The following is a 24,722-nucleotide window of genomic DNA, read 5'->3' as shown; positions in this document are numbered from 1 at the left end:
CATCGTCGTCACTATTTTCCTTTCTTTCTCCACCCACCCAACCCTTCCTCCTCCTCCTTCTTCTTCTCTCTACGCCCGCACCGCACCACACCACGCTAACCAGGACCTAACGCGGACCTGGATTTTTGTGGGGAGGAAAATACAGGGTGAGACAGAGCAGAACTGTCTCACCCTGGCCTTCTAATCTATGCCATTCGAGACTTATTTAGGTCGATCTGAAGGGTGTGGAGTAATTGATGGATCCTGTATTCTCTTTTTTCCCCTATTTTCGTGCTTCCAGGGTGAACGGACGTGTCTGATTGATGCCTCTCTCTTTGGAACGGAGGGTTGTGTGTGTTGGAGTTTTGGCAGTGCTAAGATTAGGCTCTCGACCGAGTTACTTGGAGATTTTAGTGTGTAGGTTTTGTGAATAGCGAAGCAGTGAAATCTGGTAGTTTGGGGTTTATTTGCGAATGAGAATTGGCGATGTTTCGCGAGGAGAAGTTTTCTCGGTCGATCTCTCTATGGACGGTTCTACTTCAGCTTATCGATTCTGGTATTCTGAGCTTGATGTAATGAGAAGTGACGTTGGTGGAATAGAGGAGAGTTGTTCGATCCTTGGATTCATCCACTTAGACGGAGGTTTTTGTTTTAGCCGTTTGGATCTGGCGATGGAAGGGAGGAGAGTTTATATTTCGGAGATCGAACGTGGGAGATGGGTATTGATCTCTGTTGAATGGAAGGAATTAGAGGAAGTAGGGAATGCTGTTTTCGAATTAATCAACGAACCATCGTATATTATATTTCATTAACGAAATATCCTTCGTGCTGATCCTATTAAATATAAGAGATAACATTGCAGAAATTAGAAGAAGGAGAAGAAAGTACCATTTTCATTAAAAGCTTTTTAACGAAACACGTTGGTATTCTAATTAACCCTTTGCACTCGAAGGTCTTTCTGTTACAGAGAGGTAGTAAATTACAGTTTGCTTGCTAAATAGATGAAATTTTGTAAAATTAATGTAGAAATTAACAATGCGATATTTAACGTATTTTTATATTATACAAGTCCTTTCGCTGTTTAGACCTCGAACATACGGTGAAGATTTTTACGAAGGTTCATAGACCTGCTATCTTGGAACATGTCAAATTTAAGAGTACCTCCGTTAATTATAATATTTGCCAAGTAATAGTTTCGCTTCTCAGTCGTCTTAATCAACGAACCACCTACATTTCATCGATAAAACACGTTTCGTGTTGATCCTATCAAATGTAGGAAACAAAGAAGAGAGTAGAGTACCATTTTCATTGAAAACTTTTTAACAAAACACGTTGATATTCTAATTAATCAACGAACCACCTACATTCTATCGATAAAACACGTTGCATGTTGATCCTATTAAATGTAAGAGATAACAGTGCAGAAATTAGAAGAAGAAGAAGAAAGTACCATCTTCGTTAAAAGCTTTCTCACGAAGCAAGTTAATACTCGAATTAATCAATCGACCACGATCCAAGCAGTCGAGTAAGAGATAACAGTGCAGAAATTAGAAGAAGAAGAAGAAAGTACCATCTTCGTTAAAAGCTTTGTCACGAAGCAAGTTAATACTCGAATTAATCAATCGACCACGATCCAAGCAGTCGCCCCGTGCATTTGAAGGTATTCACCGAAACACACGAGATCGAAGAACAGAAGCGTAGATTTGAAAAAGACTCCCCGCGACGTCCAATTATAGTTTATATGTACGAAAGTGTCGGTTTCCAAGGGTTGGCAGGTCTGATCGTTCGATTCCAATTTACTACAGGTTATTCTCCGTTCGAGGCCATTATTTTCTTCCACATTTCTTGCACAGAACGTTCCGGAAATCTCTCTCTCTCTCTCTCTCTCTCGAATCTCTGAAAACGTCTCGGTGGAGTGATATCGATAGATAAAAGCTTGATTCGTTCAGTCGAACGATTGAACAATTTCCTGGAAGCAAGGAACTCTGCGCAAATACTTCAGAAAGATATCCGTTTCGATCGTGGTACGTGTATCGCAGAGAAGAAAAAAAAAGAAGAGAGAGAGAGAGAGACGAAACGTAGGATTTCAGGGGGAACGCTTCTCGAACGTGCTTGGAAGGTTGCGAGCAATTATCTCGGTGCGATCACGTCGTTCCGAGGGCCGTTTTTAAATTTTCAATCTATCTTTAATTACCATACGACGAACACGCACATCTCGTTATCTCGTGGAATTTGGCACGAAAATCGGACAACGAAAGGTACTTAGGGGAGAAATATTACGTTACCGAGGGTAACTGTGTTGGATGAAATGGAGCTGTTCTTGTTTTTTCGCGGAATTATAGTATCATCCTCTGTTCCAATTTTTCATACAGTTGTGGTCGTTGTTTAGTGGTGAAATAAATTTTGAAAATTTTTTTTGCTATGCTGTTAAGTGTGCAAATTATTTTGGCGTTTTTTTTTCGTGGAATTAAATGTTGATTTGTGAAAGATCGAACACAATTTTGACGTTGGAAATGATACACGTTGTTTTGGAGATTTTTTTCTATTTGTTGGACAGTTTGAAAAAGTACGTCGATTTTGAGTGAATGAAGTCTTCGGGACTTTTTGAAGAATGGTACAGAATTAATTCGTGCACCTAATGTAATTTCATCAATTGACGTTCTTTCTTTGGAGATAAATACTGATGAATCTTCTATGGAATTACAGTATCTCTCCTTTTTAGTGGAACCATACATTTCTCTTAATATTACACAATGTACGAATTGGGTAGCAGAGTTAATTATAACGACTAGTGTGCAGTCGTTGCCAGAAACTTGGACAACTACCATTTTAAATATTAGCATAGTGAAATGAGTTAGTATTAAAGTAGTATTACACAGCGTTTCTCCCTTTCCATCCCAAAATTCAAGATTCCCAAATCGCCATAAGCAAACCTAAATTCTCCTGAATCAGAAATTCGAAACAAGTATTAAAGTTAGTATTAAAATAGTATTACACAGCGTTTCTCTCATTCCATCCCAAAATTTAAGATTCCCAAATCACCGTAAATTCAAGATTCCCATAAGCAAAGGTAAGTTCTCCGAAATTCTCGAAATCCCGATCCTTCTCTCAGTTACCCGGAAAAGCCATAACGTCTCCGCGAACGTGATCGACCCGAAAACGCCTAAAGAGTAATTCCATGCATTCTGAAATTCACCCTCAATTATTACACGTGATCAATCCTCATCAGCGGGAATCATCAATCTTGGAACACGGGGGAAGGAAATGAAATCTCCGCTTGTTTCCAGCGTCTGTTCTCTCGGTTCGATCCTGGCTGCCATTCGGTGAAACGTGATGACCACACGCACGTGTATACACGCACGTGTCAGCAATCCTACCTGCTCGTTCCTCGAACACGATTTGTTTCGCGAATCTCCCCTCCCCTCCTCCTTGCGAACCTCCGGTTTGTTACGCGAGAGGAGATCCTTTGTTTCAGTCGGAGGTCCTAGGCTGCTGTGAACTCTGGCAGCGTTCTCGAAACACCACTTCCGGTGTACGTGCTCTTATTCCATCGGTTCCCACTCTCCCACGACGGTTTTCTACGTCGCCAATTTCTCTCCTCCTGGCCAACAGATACTTTCTATTCCGCGCGGAGGAGACGCTTCTTCCCGGGGCTTTCAATGATCAACCGGGAGATAAAGGGCAAAGAGGAAATAACGATGCTCCGGGAACGAAAGAGACGGGAGTTTATTCTTGTACAGGTCGGACAGTGATAATGCTAATTAGACGTAGTGACGTGTTCGTTGAGAATGGATCTTCTCGGCTGCGTTTTTGGTTAGTGAGATCTTCGAGTCAGTTTTGTAGAAAGGAAGTAGAGATTTTTTCTGGTGAAAAGGGGGAATTTTCGAGTAATTTTTGGAAAAAGAAGGAAGGGACTTTTGAAAAAGGAGGAATTTTAATCCGGAACAATTCGCTTCGAAAGTTTTCCTCGATGCTCAGTGAAGTAAGCTGCATGACTGAGGATACCGACGATTCAGAATTCCCAATCAAAAATGACACCGAAAAAACTCTCAATACCTCCAATAGAAACGTCAACCATTCAACCAATTAAACTACCCACACGACAGCTCACCCCAACAATTTCCAAGAATCTCAATTGAAAACCTTAAAAGTTCAACGTGTAAGCTGGTTAAACCCCCAATTCCACGTTCCAAAAGAGACTCCTTCTTTCAGCTATTTATTTTTCTTTCTGCTGCTACTTCCTTGTGTTGCTTGATCAGAGAGGGCTCGACACGGAAGGAGAAACCTCCAGGATCCTTTCAGCCATCAGAAAGCTTGAACGGTGATGGAGCCGAGAAGGAAACGCGAGAGAGAGAGAGAGAGAGAGACAAAGAAGGAGGAAAAGGGGAGAACGGGGGCTAAGAACTCGTCAGTATGATTTCCTTGGCGTTACCATGCTGTTTTATTCATCACCGTAGTCACCGGGATAAGATAGGATTGGTCGGTTTCAGTCTGCGAGCAGGGTTATCCTGTGGACACTCGATTAACGAAGGGAATCTTGTTTTCGTTTCATTATCCCCGGCCTCGTACCAGGAGACGAATTGTCTTGCTTCAGTCAGGTCGAGAGATCTCTCTCTCTCGCTCTCTCGATTACGTTTTATCGTCCTAGCTAGGTCCTCCAGCGTTAATCGCAACGCCGCCTCGTTTGTTTATCCAACGTACAATTCATCTAACGTATGCACACGTTAGTCTTGTTTGGACAGACAGGCTTTTCGGCGTTCTAACATACTCTTGGCCAAGCATGGAGTAGTTGCAGGGGATAAATTTGTCGAGTAATTATCGTTAGTTTGATTTTTAAGGGAATTTCGTAGCTTTGGATTTAGGTAATTTGCGAAGAGTTGAAATTGGCGGAGAATTTAAAGGGACTCGTTTACATTTGTGTATTTAATTTTTCTTTTAAGTAGTTTGATGATGGAAATTATTTTTAAATTATTGAAATTATTGTTGGATAATACAAATTTTGTTATTTTTATTTTTTTTGTAAATTAGGATTTGAAATGAAATGTTGATAGATTTTTAAAATGTATAGCTTATTTAATTTTGTTTTATTTGAAGGAGGAATTATTTAAACGGTAGGTGCAAGTAGGTTAATTGAATACTCAACTAATTTCGTCTAACTTCTTTTTAACAGTAATCCTTGTGCCCTAATTTTCCTTAATTTTCATAACTTCCAGTTGAATTTACATAGGTCCAGTTTCCTAACGAAGAAGTTTCTTTATTTAATTCCTTTGAATTCTGTCAGCAATGGTATTAAATCTGCTACTTTCTTGCCTCGTTTTCAACGAATTACTTCAAAGAGCGTAATTTCTCGATTTTTTAAATTTCCCTCCGTGGTTATGGTACGTTATTAAATTTACTTCAATTATATCGCAAATTGCTTCTCACCTTCACCTTTCCTCCTTTTTTTGAGAATTGTACAGGAATTAATTTTCAATTAATTTTTTTTTAATATCAAATTCGTCACCAATCATACCCTATTACCAACTTCCTATTCATAATTCTTTCCATTAATGTCATTTTCTCTTGGAAACAAAATTCTTCACATTTTCACCCCTATCGTCAAAAATTTCATTAAAAAAAACACCACTCACTGTTCAATTACAAAAAATACACAGCGTTCCATTTTTCCATAGAATCATTTCAAAACGCATTAACTCCTCAGAATTTCACCTCAATTTGTAAAACATCCAATCAAACTCAAATTACAAATCACAATTTCTAAAATACCCAACAAACCTCACGTATACCTATCGCAAATTAAAAATTCTCCACAGTCACTCAAATTTTCAGAGCTTTCAAACCCCAACGTTCACACGAATATTATTCGAAAATCCGTCACAACCCTCGATTCGTTTCGGCGTGGAGAAGAAAAACTTCGCTACACCTTTCCTCCCGGCGTATTTTCACCGGAGAAGACACGTATATTATTTAGCCAGGGTAAGAAACTCCCGGTTCCATTTAAATATCACCAGCACTCCCGTTCAATTCTCCCCCGTTTTCTACCACGTCCGTGTTCCATCGAACGACGACGGCGCGACGCTTGGAAACGCGCAATTTCTCGCATTGCCGCCGTGTTCGAACGACAAATAATTCACCTTGGGATTCCCCGGGGCCGTTTACACGCGGGAATTATCAGCCGTTGGCGCGAAATAAAGGCGACGTCGCGCTCAAACGCGCAATACTCTTCCAGCTAGTCGACGAGACTGCCGTCAGATCGGCCAGATAATTTTCTCTATGGCTGGATGCGACGATGCGCGGCTCGATGGAGCGAGACGAGAGAGAGAGAGAGTGTGTGTTCCCTCTCTTTGCTTGAGCAACGGCTGCAGGCGTTCGTCTTTTCGTCGAGCGGCGATCATCAATCTTGGACGGGCCAGGGTAACACGTTCATCTCCCAATTACGGAGCTCTTCCTTCCGGGAAAGGGGATTTGCATCCCGGAAGAAGCGTGCCACGATGCAAAGACCCTTCGATAAATCGACTTCTTCGAACGTGCGATTCTCGACAGTCTCTTCTCCTTGCTCCACGAGGATGAGCTCTTTAATGGGAGCTTATGAAGCCTATCTTCCTTCTTCTCCTCCTCCTATCCTATCGAATTTTTTCTTCGCTTCCTAATCCTTCTCTTTGCTCAATGGTTTACTATGGTTGATTTGGAGTTTTTGGTAATCTGCTAAATGGATCTTTCTATTTACACTTTTAAGTAGAGTAGAGTTTGTTGGAGGTTGAGGTTCGTTTTCTTGGGGAGTTTGTTGATCATTCTTGCGTCTGGGCAAAGTAGATTTAGAATTATTTATATCTTACCTTTCTTTAGAATTTTTGTACTTATGCTTTTAGTTAGTTATTCATTCTTACGTTGGGTGAGCTATTGATTAAAGCGAAAATAGGAAGCATGAGAAGAAACTTGATTGCTAGTGAATTATCATCGCTAGTTTCTTATTTCAATCTTAATATGCTCGAGCTGTAATTACATTTCCTTAGAATTTTTCTCAATCCTCTTTCTATTCACATTTTCAATATTATCGGACAGTTTGAATCCTCTATTTCGTACGATATTCGTTCATCGTTCCAACCGAAGCTTAATTGCTAATTAATAATTAGCAATCAGTTGCAGTCACTTGATTTTTCACTCACACAAGATACAATCGCATTTCACTTTCACTTCTCGTCATAGAAAACACACTGTAACGAAATTATTTCGATACTCATTCCTCGACTTTAACGTGTCCTCTTCGATTACCCGGCAATCGATCGCGCGTGCTTCCAAAAAAAGAGAAACAAAAAATTGCACGGTTAATAGAAAGCTACGGGAGCCAGATTACGACAGGAAATTCAATGGAAACCCCTTTCCCCTCGGCCAGGTATTTCCTCGTCATCGACGGTTGCTTCTTTGAAAATGCGAGGCACACATCTCACGATACTTAGGGTGGTCTCTCCATCAAAGAATTACGACCTGGTTCTGCACAAGCGTATACTTCAGAGTGGAAATCCTCGATTTCAAAGAGATAGAGGCGTGACAGAGAAGCAGAGAGAGAGAGAGAGAGTAAAAGAGAGAGAGGGAAGAGTGTAAAGGAGACTCTCCTTGTCTCAGAAGAGGATGAGAAGGGACAGGAACAAGAAGACCCTCTTCCGAAGGATCGTCATCCAGCGTTCGAGTAAGATTGCTTCATCGTGGTGCCAAAACGTTCGAGTTTCTTTTCTGCCGTTTGCACTGTTCGTAACCCATTTTCCGTATCGTTTCTACGCGCCGTTTGGATATTTTCGAAATTACTTTCTTCTTTAGCTTGCGTGCCTTCGTTTTCTCCAATGGAGAAGGTGACTTGATGAAAGTAATAGCGAACTAGCTATTGTTAATTAAAAAATCGTATTTCTTGTAATCAACGAGGACATTGTTTTGTTTTATTCTTTAGTGTTTTTTCTTTGGCTCATTTTTGTCTTTTGTCGTCAATTGTGGATCTTCTAAGTTGATCAGGTTTTAAGCGTGATCTTGATACCAGGAGAATCGAGTTCAGTTTTAAATTGAATTACGTGCAAAGTTGTATTTCGATAAGTTTACGAATTCTATTTCGTTGTGTGATTCAAATCATATTTTCTATCGTATTCTAACTTCTTGAACCTAATTCTCCATGAAGTTGAAACAAATTGCCACACTTTTGTCTAACATGAATATTCTAAAAAGAAGTTCTTCGTTCGATTTCAATCTCGGAAACGAGCGCTTCATTCGCAAACAATTTTCCAGAAACTCCGGTCAGTTTCTCGTAATCGGACATCACGAGCGCGAAAGCAACGACTCTAACTCCATAAACTCTGAGAGATCCAATTAAATTGCTACCCTGCATCCACGATTTCGAGAGCATCCTTTAGCCTAGGAGGATCCTCGATTTCTAAGACAGAGTATATACTTCCCTCCTCTGTTTTTGAATCACCTAAATTTTTACAGGCTTTCCAATCGAACTTAAATTATCTTAGAAGTCATCATTTGTAATATATCCAACAAACTTGATGTGTACTTTTCGCAAAATTTAAATTCTTCATCAAGAATTCATACTTCTATTTCGTGTTTTATTGCCTGCAAATGTATGTCTCTCCCTGTCTCTCCCTGGTTCTCCCCGTCTCTCCCTGGTTCTCCCCGTCTCTCCCTGGTTCTCCCTGTCTCTCCCTGCCTTGCTCTCTCTCTCCCTGTCTTTTTCTGTCTCTCCCTGCCTTTTTCTGTCTCTCCCTGTCTTTTTCAATCTCTCCCTATCTTTTTCTGTTTCTCTTTGTGTCTCATTGCTTCTCTTTGTCTCTCCCCGTCTCTTCTTGTCTCTCCCCGTCTCTTCTTGTCTCTCCCTGTCTTTTTCTGTCTCTCCCTGTCTTTTTCTGTCTCTCCCTATCTTTTTCTGTCTCTCCCTATCTTTTTCTGTCTCTCTTTGTGTCTCATTGCTTCTCTTTGTCTCTCCCCGTCTCTCCCTGTCTCTCCCTGTCTCTCCCCGTCTCTTTCTGTCTGTTTCTGCCTCTTTCCGTCTCTCCCTATCTCTCTCTGTCTTCCTCTCTCGTTCCGTGGCCGGAAAAAGCTACATTTCTCGGAATCCTCGGATAACTTTCTCGTTTCCCTTCCGGCTCACCCATTTCTCAATTCTCTTGATGCAAGCGTGTCACAGCGCGTGCAACAGACGCTGGAGAAGTCCTACCGGAAACTTTACGCCAAGCCATCCTCCGGAGGATGTCGAATTCTGCTTAGCGAACGCGAGCAACGTCCGCTCGAGACAGTTTTCCGCGTTCGAGAATGGATGATAACTGCGAGACCAGCATGGCAAAGTTTCTCAGGAAACTCCAAAACGGCTTGGTGATTTTTTCTTTCTTTCTTTCCTTTTTTTTCTACTTCAGGTGGTTCAAGTGAGGTGAATGAGGTGAACGTTCGGGTCTCATGCTCCACTTTCCTTATACGCCTTTGTCAAATTTTCGAATTTCAATCTAATACCTCGAGAACACGGTTCCGGTACGTGAAACTTGAAGGAAATAGGGGAAAAGAGTCGTTTTCTTTTTTCCCGAGTTCTGGAGCAGAGGATCCTCTTTACGTAGTCGTAAATCTGATAGAGATCTCTGCTTCAACTTCAATGAGAATATTTTAGAGAAATTTCTACTCTTTGCATCGTACGCAGAGAGTTTAGTAACGATGATTTTATCGTGTAACATTTCACTGTCGACGACGATTACCATCTATTCTTCTTCCAAAAATATTCTTCTACATTTATTAGGTGTGCAAATTAATTCCCTGTCTTTAGATATACCCCTTTCTAACAACTATTTTAAATTTAAATACAGTTTTAACAAGACTCACATCAGACACTGCATTCTCTTTGCAATTTAGCCAAGGAAAAATATCACTGAGATGTATACTATATATTTTTAGTAAAAATATGTAAAGATAATTGAGGAATAGGAGGGAACATATTTATCACCTGAAAGCATCGAAACATGTTCATATTCCTAAAAGAAGGGACCAGTTTATTCTGCATTCACGTCGAAGAATCGTAAAGAAGTACATGTTGCAGGTTCGTCGATAAGAAATTTCAAAATTTTCAAAAACATGGACGTTCACGTAGATTCATCATATCGTTGGTTCCCTTGACGGTTCACCATCGTAGAAATTGTAGCTGGAATATATATGTGGGAAACGTGTTTCAATATCTTTACAAGATCTTTACGAACTTTTTACGCACTCCTGGCTAGAGAAGCAGCTCTCATACAGATATATATATATTCAAATCTCCTGTTTATTGAATCTACGTTGCTTCTGGTGCACTGCTCGCAATTTAAAGAAGGAGCGAAAGAACGTTCGAAACATGATTCTGTATTTTTCTATCGAGCTCGAGGATATTTCTTACCTTTACCTAGTAGTTTCGTATATAAATAAATATTTCTCCATTTTCAATAGGATCATTCTCAACTTTTTAAATTCGCAATTATTAGAAGTGGAACGTTTCACACTTTTTATTATAATTATACGTAATTTCGCAATTTGCTTTCTGTTTAGTTATGCTTTTGCTATTTACTGTGCCTTTTCTACATTATTCATTTATTTATTTTAGGAACTTTCGAGCGTTTCATTTTTCATAATAAAATTTATCGTAATATTTACTTTCTCTCTTTTTCATTACTTTTCATCCTTCGAAGACAGAATTTCTGCCATAGAATCGTTCATCCCAAAAATTTATACTTCGCTGAGAGAGAGAAAATATAGTAATCAGTGAAAGGTAATCATTTTTCCAATCGTAAATTCTTCTGATTCAATCATAATTTCAACTTCAGCTGATAAAAAAAGGTAGCCAGAAGGAGACGTCAATTTTTCCATGAAAAGAATAAGAATATGTGAACTAAGAATTACGCAAGAGCGAAAAATGGTGTCGAAACGTTTCGGAAATTTCCAATTCACCAACTAAACGTCTTAGAAAATAAAGTACACGGAATTGCTGAAAAGGGTGCATTCCTTTTTCGTGTTGGTCGCATGGTCCGTAGTAAAAATGGCGGGAATGCGCCTGGTCCTCGGACTTTTTAACAGGAATCCTCGTAAAGTTCTAAGAGGCGGATTTAGCTTAACGAAGCCTCGCGATATTCAGACCGCGGATGCTCGTAAATTTTCCAGTACAGATAAAGCTCGCCGGATGAGTTAACCGGAGGAACGCTCGGTAACTCGTGTTTATCTCGTTGAATTCCGTGAATTTTTCCGGGAGTCGCGGCATGAATTTTTAAGTCCCGGCCACCGTGTGCGTCGTTCATCGATTACTCCGCGGCTGGCTTTTGGTCCCGGAGACACACCAGACACTCTCGTGGTTTCTGCGTGCAGAGAGGAAACTAAACGAGGAAGCTACTTGACTGTCGTACACCCCTAACGTCTTTCACTTCACAGCAGAATATTTAGTGTCGCGTAATCTTGAAGTAATTTTGAGGAAATGTGAATTGTACGAATTGTCAATTTAGTCTGAGTGTGGAAAGTAAATTAAACTTCTCTGTAGCATGTAAACAAAATCTGGGATAGTAGCATATGCCGTAAAAAATGACGAAATTTGCTTGCACTAGAGGGTCATAATCTTGAAATAATTTGGAGAAAAGCTGAATTATAGGAATTATGATACTTTCAGTTGTAAATTAGGCAGCGTGCAAAGTAAATTTTGAAAATTACATTTCTCTGTAGCATGTAAAAAAGAAATCTGGGATATCTAAATTTTGAAAATTAAACCTCTCCGTAGAATGTAAAAAGAAAATCTGAGATAATAGGATGTGTCATAAGAAATGACGACAAAGTTTGCCTCCGCTTCAGAGCAGAGGTATTTAGAATCACCCAATCTTGAAATAATTTTATAAAAATCTGAATTATAATGCATAAAGAGAAGAAAACTGGAATAGTACGATATGCCATAGAGAATAGCTAGAGAAAATTTGCAAAAGGTATGAGAGAGAAAAATCAGCAAATCCTGTCACAAAAAATAATCGTTTTCCATGGAACGATGAACAAAAATGACAAAAATGGTAATAAACTTGTACCGCGGAAAAAATGACGACTGGACAAAATTCGCAGAAGTGGCGAGGAAAAAAAGGAAAGGTAGACGCTGGACATAGATGTGATAAATTGGAGGATAATAAAATAACTCGCTACCTGTGCAGAAAAGCAAGAACGTAGCCACGTCCGCTCTGCGTGGCCCGTCAAGAAACGAAATTTATGTTTCCTCCACGCGCTGTAGAGCGCGTCATGCGTCTGTTTCGTTGCGTTTGCGGGATTTCATTTCTTCTTCTTCTTCTTCTTCTTCGCGTCTTACGACCACACCGGATCCATCCGGGGTAAAAATGATTTCCGCGTCGATAAATTTTCCCGTCTATTCCTGGGAGATTTCTTTTATTAAAAAATTTCGCGGGATCCCGGACGGAGGAGCGGAGCTCCTGCGTTTATGGTCGCGGCCTACGAGGACGAGCGTTCCCCGTAAAAGTAATTTTATTCTCGTGCTACCGGGTAAATTTCTACGCCTCTCTCTCCCCCTCTCTCTCGCTTTCTCTCTCTCTCTCGTTCTCTCTCGCTCTCTCTCTCTCGCTTTCTCTCTTTCTCTTTCTCTCGGTTTTTCTCTCTCTCTTTCTCTTAGTTTCTCTCTCTCGCTTTCTCTCTCTCTCTCGCTTTCTCTCGTTCTCTCGCTCTTTCTTTCTCTCGCTCTCTCTCTTTCTTTCTCTTTCTCTCGGTTTTTCTCTCTCTCTTTCTCTTAGTTTCTCTCTCTCGCTTTCTCTCGTTCTCTCGCTCTTTCTTTCTCTCGCTCTCTCTCTCTTTCTCTCTCTCTCTCTCTCTCTCTCTCTCTTTCTCTCGCTTTCTCTCGCTTTCTCTCTCTCTCTCGCTTTCTCTCTCTTTCTTTCTCTCGCTCTCTCTTTCTCTCGTTCTCTCTTTCTCTCGTTCTCTCTCTCTCTCTCTTTCCCAAGTGTCCTTTATCGTCTGCTTTACGACAATTGATCAATTTTTTTCAAGCAACTTCTGACCGTTTAACATTCGCCACGGAGTACGGTCTCTTTGAAATTATTCAGGTTTTGTTTGATGAACTCTGTCGTATTTAGTATGCCACAGGAGACTATAGTCATCCATCACATAATGACTTTATTTTGAAAATTCAAGTATGCAATGAAAATTTTGATCCAGTGAACTTAAAATGCACGTAAACGTGAGATTACGAATTAACCCTTTCACTATGGATGCCAATTGTCCCCAGTTGCAAACTGATCTTTTGATCGACAGTTAAAAGTATGGTTTCCTTTCTTTTCAGACCTTTTACAAATTTTGCCCAATCGTCATTTTTTGTTGCCGAAGTTTGTCACTATTGTCATTTTCGTTAATCGTTTCTCGTCTAACATAACCTCAAAATTCCAATGTCAAAGAATTCTGTCTTCTTGGATGTCAGAGACATTCAAACTTTTTTCTCTCGTTTATGTATTATTTACCAGACTATTTATTACATTTTTATGCCACGGATTCTCGTTAGGAGTCGCTCTTTTTTCAGTATATATTTTATTCATTCGTTATTTGCTACGTTACTGTATCCTGTTATTTAGTCGACTTTTTTCCATGATCCATTTGTTACTCCCCTCATTTTATTACGCAGTTTCGTTTCAATATTTTCAGTTCAGTGGTCGCTGTTTAAATAGAAGAATGCTTATGTTTAAATTGAACGAATAGAGGTTACCCTTTGTTCGTGCAAAATGTAAATGAAAATGCAGATCCGTTTATTTTTTCTCTTTTATTCTTTCGATCAATGACTGTGCAAACATCGAACACGTTTTCGATTGTTCGTGTGTATTGTTACACAGGATTTACATTTGCTGAAAGTTTTTCGAAAAATTCCTCGTTTCAGCCTGAAAAATTAATCCAAAAAAAGAGAAATTCCACGTTCAGAAATATGTTCGAAACAATTTCTTCGTCCCAAGACAAACTTCTCGAATGATCGTCGGAGAACAGCTTTCAAACGTCGCTTTGTCGACTGATCGGGACGAAATTTTTACGCTCACACGAGGTAACAAAGTGCCAAGAACAAACATCGAAGGAGAGCCCTTTCGAGTGTCGTAAAAAACGCTCTAAAACGAGGCTGGAGCAAAGGATCGTTGGACTCATCTAGCTTGCCGAAGGATATAGATCCTTAACGGAAACATAAATCCTGTTTTCTGGCTGAACACAGAGCCAGCAGCGTGGAGCTATCGGCTTATTCCATCGTTCTTGTGTTTATCGAGTTGACGTTTACCCTTTCTCGCTCCCCGTTTCCTTCCTTCTTCTTCTGTTTTTTCCTCCCTTTCTTCCTCTCCTTTCACCCTGTGCCCGCTTCTTCTAAGCTATTCATCGAATTGCTCGATAAGGTTTCGCAGTTGAACCTTTAGGTCAGAGGTATTCGTCGAAGACCTCGTGGTGCAACGACCTCCCTGGGCAGACTTAAGCTCTTTCTTCTTATCTTTCTTTTCCTTTTCTTCTTCCTCTCTTTCTTTTTTCTTTTATCGTGCTTTCAACGCAACCCGTGAAAGGCGATTGTTTGCCTTTTCATTAGAACCTATCTGATACGCAAAGGATCGCTGATATTCTTCTCGGTGATGTTATCTGGGAATTTTACGCTTTTTGCGGAGTTTGTCTGTTGGAAAAATTAGATTCTGAGATGAGAATGTTGGGAAGAATTTTTGTTACAGGTTTGGCGGGGTTAGGTTGGATTTTTTTGGGGGGAGAGATCAGTGATTGAGAGATCGAAAGTTTTATGATTTTATAGAGATAATGTTTCAAGTTTATTAAACGAACCCTGAATTTCTAAAGTCAGTTTTTTTTTAATGGAAGCAAGTGTTTAGAGTATTTCAAAGTGTCTGAAATGTACCTGTGTACATAAATTGAGCCTTATCTTTAAGAATTTTTGGGAAGAATGTTTCAACTGAACTATTTTATGTCGTTAAATAAACCTTGAATTTCCAAAGTGTAAGCAAGTGTTTCAAGTGTCTGAAATGTATCTACAAAAATCGATCTTTATCTTTGCGAATTTTAGAAAGAATGTTTCAACTGAACTGTTTTACGTTACTAAATAAACCTCGAATTTCCAAACTGATTTTTTTGAAAATAGAAGCAAATGTTTGTATTTCGAAGTGTCATTAATATACATAAATGAAATTCCATCTAATTTCGTATCTATTGAATCTTTCACGCGGTGAACTTGTACACTTTACACTGTTAATCTTCTCACCAAACCACAATCATATCCATTTAGCACTCAATTCAATTTTCCCAATCAACTTCCCATTTCCCAAAATTTCCTTATAAAATCCACCATCGAGCCAATCACCATAAAACTCTAGCCTAACCGAAATCCCATTCACTTAAGATTCTCAGCACTCTGAATCCCGGAAAATTCCCCCATCCGAAGCTTCGTCGCTCGTGAGACAACTGTTATCAGCGATGATAAAATCGTAATGTCGTTAAGATCTCTCGGAATATTCGTGTGAAATTTATTCGAACATTACAATCGGTATTCCGTGCAGCGTTTGTGAGCCATTGGTAAGAGGGAATCTCGTGGAAAATAAGGAGGGGAGGGAGGGTGGTTGGCGGGTTGCAGTCTCGACGACGAACAGCTCGTTCCATTTCCTGATATAACGACCTCGAGGGGTCGATCAGACCGTAAGCCCCCGTCGTCGATGTTCGACGAGCTTCCGACGAGCTTCCACGTCTCAGGAACGAGTGGCGAAGGAGAAGGGTATTTCCGCGTGACCTACAACCGCCTTTTCGTACTACGTGCAACTCGAACGCCTCGATACCGATCTCGGTTCCCGCGCAGATTTTCCGCCTGGCAGCCTTGAATTCCTTCAAGGAAAGGTCAACCATATTTCTCCGTCTACTTTTCCACCCTTCTGTCTTCCCGTCGTCACCCTTTCTCTTACTCGTGACAGACTCGTGTCCACCAGTGTCCAGATAAACCGTGGAATCCCGTGGAATCGCCAGTTTAGCAGAAATATTTCGAAACGTCTTTGGCTGACAGAGTGTGTAATTTGCTTTTCGTAATGGAGATTTTCGAGGGGATGTGAAGCACTGATTTTTTCTGGGCGCCTTTTCGGTAGTTCTGTGGGGTTTTGCCGAGAGTGAAGGTTTAGGTTGTTTTGAGGATAATTGTGGTGCTTGGGTTGATCTTGAATTGAGGATTTTTCAGTGATTTTAACGGTGGATCTGAATGAAAGTTAGCGGGGAAAGAGATTAATTCATAAAATTTGTGTAAAATCAGCGAAGGTTTAGGTTGTTCTAAGGAGTATTTGTGCCTTTGGTGCTTGAGTGCTTGGGTTGATCTTGAATTGAGGAGTTTTGCGTGATTTTAATGGTAGAATGAAAGTTAGTGGAAAAAGAGATTAGTTCGTAAAATTGAGAAGAAAATATAAAATGAAGAATAGGGAGCGTGATAAATTTAGAACCATAAGTGCATAAGTAAAGGATGAAAATATAAAAATTTATCAAGTTACATCTAATAGAATTTTCGATTTCATAATAATTATCAATCAGCTGTGATAAGTGATTCTTTGTTTCGGTGAATGTTTAGGTTATTTTTAGGATAATTTGTGCTTTTGGTGCTTGAGTGCTTGGGTTGATCTTGAATTAAGGGTTTTCGCGTGATTTTAATGGTGGATTTGAATGAAGGGTAGTGAAAAAAGGGTCGAATGAGGATAATTTGCATTTTTGTTGCTTGAGTGCTCAGGTTGATCCTGAATAGATGATTTCTGAACGATTTTAATGGTAGATTTGAATGAAAGTTAGCGAAAACAGAGATTAGTTCGTAAAATTGAGAATGAAATATAATATGAAGAATGGGGAACGTGATAAATTTAGAACCACAAATGTACAAGTGAATAACGAAAATATGGAAATTTATTAAGTTATACCATATAGAATTTTCGATTTCGTAATAATTATCAATCGACTGTTATCTGTGAACTCTACATAATTCATAATTTATTTTTTAATTACGTGCTTTACGTCACATCTGCTGTTATGTCATTAACGACGAAACTCATATTTTTATTCGTACTATAGAAATCATTTTCAATACTCCTTTATTCTCTTTGCTTATTGAATCATTTCTCCTGGTTATCTAACTGTTTTACGTAAGCAACGGATACGACATCTACGAAGAGATTTAGAGCACTTTTCCTATATGAATTTAAACTAGGTTACAGTGTAACTGAAGCATGTCGAAATATATGAATCTTCTATCGAATTTTTAACGTTAATTTCTATGAAAGTGACGTACTATACGTCAGGAACATTTTTATTTCAACCTACAAACACGACAATTTCATATGGTACAACCTAACGGTGCAAATTTGATTAAAAATGAGGGTGTGTTAGACTGATGCAGAAATGATGGCATTCCTTAGTTGCCATATTTGTAATTGTAAACAATGAAGACACGTGTTTCACAGTTCGTGAAATTTACGATTCGTTAAGCTGTGGGAAGTGTAAGTAAATGGTTATTCAGAGGCAGATATCCAGTTTTAGTTGGGTTAGGTCAATCCTTGAAAGTCGTCGCGTTGTGCAAATTATAGTACGCTTATGTTTGAACAATTTTCAGTTGTGTTTTATGGAACTTTTAGTTCAGTTTTGTAGATTAAAAAGTTGATAGCGAAAATCGTTATACGATTTTAGTTAGTGGAAATAAAGTAAGTGATTAGTTAGTAAACAGAAGTAAAAGTAGATAGCAATGATTGAAACGAGTATTTGTTAGTAGAAATAAGCATGAGTGATTAAAATAAGCGTTAGTTAGTAAAAATAGGTAACAGTGATTAATAAGTATCAGTGATTTAGCTAGTAAAAATGAGCATGAGTGATGAGAATAAGCATTGGTTAGCAAAAATGATCATGAGTGATTGAAATAAATATTAATTAGTAAAAATAAGTAAGAGTGATTGAACAATAAATTAGGATTAATTTGACTGTGCTTAAAGTACAATATAGAAGATGTATTTTATTGAAAATTACTGCCATAACTATTTACAAATGAATAAACTAAAAAATAAATATTCAGAATTCTAACTAAATAACAAAGTTGACCAACGTATTACAATTAATTACTTGGATCTTATCTCACAAATTAAAAATTAACTTGCAGGAAATGTTGCACATTTTATACCAACGCTCCTACGATTAATTTAATTAGTCAATAATCATTGTAAATTACAATAGAATTATACAGTATTAAGAGGGAAAAGTACACAAAGAGAGAGAATCTAGGTCAGTCAAAACAGATCTTAATATCTAGAAGGAGGAAAAGTTGAAAGATTTACAAAAAGAAGAATAGTATTTTCGTTTCAGTCGAAATGCAATAAAGTCTGGAATAATTCTCCACTAAAATTTGAAAGATTTAAGAAGGAAGGATAGTATTTTCACTTGAATTAAAATTGAAGAGAATCTAGAATAAACAGGTATAATTTGTCATTCCGTGCACAATTCACCACAGAAATTTCCATTAATCCTTATCTAAACAACAGTAATTCACTACTCACACAAATCGCAAGAACATCATTACAATTCTAAATCTGTGTTCTTACTTCGTACGAAATTGTTGTTCCGTAGATAGGATTCACGCTGCTGCATATACCATCTGATGCGTAAAATCGCATTTACAGGACGTTGACAAAGGATTGTATTGATAGATCGTCAATTGAATCGTTCATGACAGATTATTAGGTGTCGGATTATCGAGATTCTATTGTTTAGAGCATACCCAGTGCCACAAATGAATAGTGATTTAGACGACCTAAACACCAGTGTGAGGCGTCCATTCAGGATAAGTTATGGCATATTGTATTAGGATTTGAATTATCCGAATTAATTGGAAGTCGTTGTTCTGATCGAATCACCGAAGGAAACCTTCCCTCGATGTAGAAACGTCGCTTAGACAATTTACGCGAATCGTATCTAAGGAACTCTCTTTAACGATAATTGAAAAGTTAGTCCTTCCAGTGAAGTAGGAGTAATTTAATACGATTTTTCTATGAAATGAAAAATAGCAAACGAGTAAGAAGAATTGTTTATTTATTCACAATGAAGCATGCTGTTGATTTAATACAAATTCAAGGTATCTACCGAATGCAAGGAAGATAAAATACGTTGAAAATGTTCGATTGCTGATAAATATGAAATATTTCAGATGAGTAAAGAATTTAGGAAAATTTTCTTCTCCTTAGTTGTAATTTTAAATAATTCTTGATACTGCAGGAACCGATGACGGAAAAATATTGAAGGACCCCAACGGGAATCGAACCCCGGACCTTTGGGTTAGCAAGCCGAGACTTTGCGCGCTACGCCAACCACTCTCCCTCTCTATTCTCCCTTGTCGGTTTCCTATTTGGGTATGGAGGCCCCGATACTACACTCGGCCATCCTGAACTGACATTCGCCCTCGAATGTCCTCAGTGCAACACAACTCAACACTTTCGGACCCACTCCCCCGCACAGTGGCACACAACCGAAACAACACATTTTTGAGAGACGCGCAACCCTCGAGATATGTTTTCATCTCACAGCGCCTGGCTTCGTGCAGCCGTCATAGATGCCTCTCCATCCTGGACGAGGCCTCATATGTAGGAACCGATGACGGAAAAAATACTGAGGGACCTAACGGGATTCGAACCCCGGACCTTTGGGTTAGCAAGCCGAGGCTTTGCGCGCTACGCCAACCATTCCCTCCTCTCTCTCTCTATTCTCCCTTGTCGGTTTCCTATTTGGGTATAGAGACCCCGATACTACACTCGGCCATGGCCATCCTGAACTTACATTCCCGTCCTCGAATAATGTCCTCAGTGCAACACAACTCAACACTTTCGGACCCACTCCCCCACACAGTGGCACACAGCCGAAACAACGCATTTTTGGGAGACGCGCAACCCTCGAGATATGTTTTCATCTCACAGCGCCTGGCTTCGTGCAGCCGTCGTAGATGCCTCTCCATCCTGGACGAGGCCTCATATGTAGGAACCGATGACGGAAAAAATACTGAGGGACCTAACGGGATTCGAACCCCGGACCTTTGGGTTAGCAAGCCGAGGCTTTGCGCGCTACGCCAACCATTCCCTCCTCTCTCTCTCTATTCTCCCTTGTCGGTTTCCTATTTGGGTATAGAGACCCCGATACTACACTCGGCCATGGCCATCCTGAACTTACATTCCCGTCCTCGAATAATGTCCTCAGTGCAACACAACTCAACACTTTCGGACCCACTCCCCCACACAGTGGCACACAGCCGAAACAACGCATTTTTGGGAGACGCGCAACCCTCGAGATATGTTTTCATCTCACAGCGCCTGGCTTCGTGCAGCCGTCGTAGATGCCTCTCCATCCTGGACGAGGCCTCATATGTAGGAACCGATGACGGAAAAAATACTGAGGGACCTAACGGGATTCGAACCCCGGACCTTTGGGTTAGCAAGCCGAGACTTTGCGCGCTACGCCAACCACTCCCCCTCCATTCTCCCTTGGAGGTGTCTTATTTGGGTATGGAGGCCCCGATACTACAATATTGGTATACAAAATTTATTGAATAAAAATATAAATATAGCAATGAGAGATGTTTCTAAATAGACAGAATTAGAAATGTAGGTTTGAAAGGTGAGATTTGTGTAAAGTAGAAAACGTTACTTCACGTGGATAATTAATTTTCCTGGAGTCAGGAGCAAGAGATACTCGAGGGAAAGGGTCGATTTACCGCGTGCACATTCCTCCACGACTATTTACATGCGTAAGAAGGCTTTGACACGTGTAACGCGATTCGTTTTTCCCTCGCGACGACTCGAGCCAGTCTCGTTGTTAATTAGACAACTTGAAGCGTCCTGAGTAATTGGCTAAGTTTACGTGTTCGCCGGTGCGGAAACAGAGTGCGATAATTCGTACAATTTTCGTCGCCGTAGAAGTATCTTCGCGTTGAAATTAATCAATTAAATTGTGTCCTCGCGTCGAATTCATTTGTTATTCGAATCCTCTGTTGTTGGAATATCCAGCAAATTTTTTTCTCTGATGTGGAAAAGAATCTTTTAATTTATGCATGAAGTGTGTCGAATTTTTGATCAATTTGAAGTTCGATTTAAGGATGAGTAGCTAAAAATTTCCTGTATTAATTTGTCTGGCTAGTAAATTCGAAGCAAACTCTTTAATTATTAATAATTGGGAGATTCCATGTTTAAATGCCTTTGCATACAATTTTTAGTCAATTTGAGATTCAATTTAAGACTGAACAGCTAACAGTCTCCTATTTTAATTTTGTTGGATAGCAGAATTTTCTGTAAATTAGAAGCAAATTCTTGAATTATCAGTAATTAGAAGCTTCCATGTTTAAATGCTTCACGTCCATTTTTTAGACAAAGTTTCACAAACTTTTGGCCAATTTAAAGTTCAATTAAAGACTGCATAACTAAAAATTTCCTATACTAATTTTTTTGGCAAGTACAATTTTCTATAAATTATAAAAAAGTTCGTTTCAATATTAATAATCAACAATTTGTTTGAATTTCCCTTGGTGATGAGCGAACTATTTTGAAAATAATTCGGAAAATGAAGAACCACCTTTTTATTCCTTCAACCAAACATCTTCTCCAATTTTTGCCTGTTAAAGTAACTTTACACTTTGCTTCACGATAAGTTCGCTTGATTGTCCAATCGAAGAGAATTACACGCATCAAAATGCATCAACGCTATTCCCAGCATTTATTCCACCTAAATTTCCGTCAGATTCGCCTGCAAGTTCCAAGCTTTTCAGCGTATCGATTCCCTCTCTGCCTAACGATCGCTGCCTAGCTTCCTCGAGCGTCTTTCCTTTCCCCCTTTTCCACGTCGAGCCGTTGCATCGGCTGATTTTTGCACGATTTTCACGCGTTAACGAGCCTCGAAACTCGAAGAAATATCATCGCAGAGGATGTGTCGTGGCTGGGTGTGCTTAAGTGTGAGTGGAAAAGTCTGTAGGCCATTTCCTCGGGCGCTTGGACCTCTCTCTTCCTTTTTTTCCTCTTTCTTTTTTCTTCTTTTTTCTGCCAACCACTTTTCTCTCGTTTCTTCGTTCTTGGCCTTCAGTTTCTCTTCCCTTAAAGCTTACGTGCCTTCCATAAGCTAGCACGCTCTGTTTCAGACCAATGGCAGCTCTGTAATTGCTCGGCCAGCAGAAGGAAGTGGAACCTGTCTGTCGATAGTTGATTCAGTGAAAAATAAATTTCTGCCCCGTTTTATTTTAGAGATTCTTTCCTGATATTTCGTGCAAGAATTTCTTTTTCCAAGAATGGCAAGATAGTGGCCAGTGAAATGTTCCCTTTTTGAGGTTAATTTAATATTGCATAGGGAAATATTTTCAGAAAAATAAATCCCTTTCTATTTTTCATATCTTGTTTCGAAAAGTTCCCGCCTTTTTTTAGAAATATTTTCACAAAAGTAAATCCGCTATTTTTCAGAATAATTGCTGTCGTTTCCTGCAAGAATTTCATTTTCCAACCTTTGCATGTAGATTATATTCCCCTTTTCTCATCGGTCGTTGAAAAGGTTCCACTTTCTGATTTGAATTAAGCATTGAATAGAAATGTTTAAAATTCCCGTGTGTTGGATCTGGCATTGTGTAAAAATATCGCGAAGACAGTTATGAATCTTGAGGTTTTATGGATTTACTGTGATAATAGAATGGACCTGAAACTCCTCTTTGGTTTGAACAGCGTAAGTTTCTTTGTCCGATGTTTTCTGCACCGTCTAAGTTTCGGAATTAAAAGAGTTCTAAGATATTGTTGAAACGCAGATGAAAAGGATGGACGTTGGCTTTTAAAACATTTTGCTTGCAGTTGTTATTCGGTACGTCTTCCTTTCAACTTTCTACTTTACCTTGAAGTTCTTCGAACCATTTTTGTACAAGCTTCCTTTTCACAAGCTATCCCTATCTTCAGTGATTACCCCTGTGAATCGTCTACAAGAATTGCACCCAAAGGGTTGCCTAACTGTTTCAATCGCAATTGGGATTCTAAAGATTTGTAGCCACCGCGATTTGCCAATTTAATTCTGTAAATTTATCGCTCGAACCCTTGTTATGCTATATTAAAAATTAAGAATTAACGAAAAATTCAGCTTAATGGAAAATTCAATTTCAGGAGAAACACAGCGTTTGTAATTTCACTTTTCGGATTATTACGACGATCTCGTTAATTTTTCATCGTCTACTCTAAATCAGCAAAGTGATACATTTATTTTTTTATTCTTTTTTACTTCGGAGAGAAAATGATCGTATTTACAAAAAGTGGAATTTTCAGTGGTGGAGTCAGGTCAAATTTGAAAAATAAATTTTGTGAATTTTCCTTAATATACATGATCCAGGATTTAATATTTTTGAAAGTTTAGGTAATATCTATTATTATAATATCGTTCCTAGGAAGCATCGAGAGGGAAGGGAAGGAAATGATTTTCCCGTTGCCACGGAAAATAAACTAATTCGGTGAAGTCGGTTAAATCCATTTTGCCGCGGAACTAAGCGGAAAAATGTCTATCTCTGGGGAACGTGTGGCCACATTTTAATAGCTTTGGACAACTTCAAAGCTTGTAGTACGCAAACTTGTGTAACTTGAGCTAACTTCGCCAGAGACGAACTCCCTTTGCACATAATATCCGATAATCTCGTGCTCACATAACTAATAGCTCCCTATAATAAGCGTCTATTTCGCTCATGGTCGCACTTTAAATATGTTTAACCCGCCTAGACAATTAACGCTCCCTCTCTCTGTTCCTTTGAAAGGCTGTTTGATGTATTTCTGATGATGTGTTGAAAAAGAATCGTTTAATTGCCGTTTAAGTGTCTCCTGTCTTTTTAATTAAGTGCGAGGACGTAGCGATTTTTTAACGTAAATAGAAATTGAAATTCTTGCAAATTTAAACTTTTACAGATTAAACACATGAAATTTTGGAGGAAATTTGGAAAATTAGCATTGTGAAACGTACTAAAATTTAGTTTAGAAAATATTCTAAGCGATAAAATAAAAGTGCTTCCATCTCCTCAAAATTTCTTAGTTAGGAATTTCTCCTTAAATTCGTTTATCTGGCATTTGCCCTGTGCTTAAAATAATTGTCCGTATCGAACAGAAATTACTTCATTGTGGAGAATTTTCAGTATTCTCGTAATTAATACTAATACTTCATTTATTTTCATAATTTCTCCCATCTTTCCAATTGTTTCTCTTAATGCACAATATCTTCTATATTTCAGTCTCTCTCCCACAAAATCATTCACAGTTCCCCTAAACCCTCTGTTAATGCCCGTGGTTGTGGCGATGAACTTTCGAGCCTTGTAGTGTTTGCACGATGTTGTGCCGTCTGGATAATGATTCGAAGGACCAACCAATATGATTGAGACTTGTAGATTGAACTGGTTGCTCCTTGGTTCTCCTTGCGGTGGTTCTACGACTACTCGACGACTGACTCTCCGACGTCGCGTCTCGGACGTCCGTGAGAGGGAATTTTTGTTAGGACACGCTGATTGGTTAATGGTGAACAATTGCATTTGGCAATCAGCGTGTCTAGAATCATCTTCACCGCCCTTCCAGTGCGCCCTTAGCGCGCTGTCACCTTGGAAGGGTGGGAGACGGTCGCGAGGGGTGGGCGGAAGGTCCCAAAAATCTGGAATTTCCTCCGGGTGACTAATCGGCAAGCGGACCGTTACATACAGATATGCCGTTTATGGTATG

The sequence above is a fragment of the Habropoda laboriosa genome, unplaced genomic scaffold (genome assembly GCF_001263275.1).
Source record: "Habropoda laboriosa isolate 0110345459 unplaced genomic scaffold, ASM126327v1 scaffold212, whole genome shotgun sequence".
Classification (NCBI taxonomy): Eukaryota; Metazoa; Arthropoda; class Insecta; order Hymenoptera; family Apidae; genus Habropoda; species Habropoda laboriosa.
Note: the sequence above shows the minus strand (reverse complement) of the source record.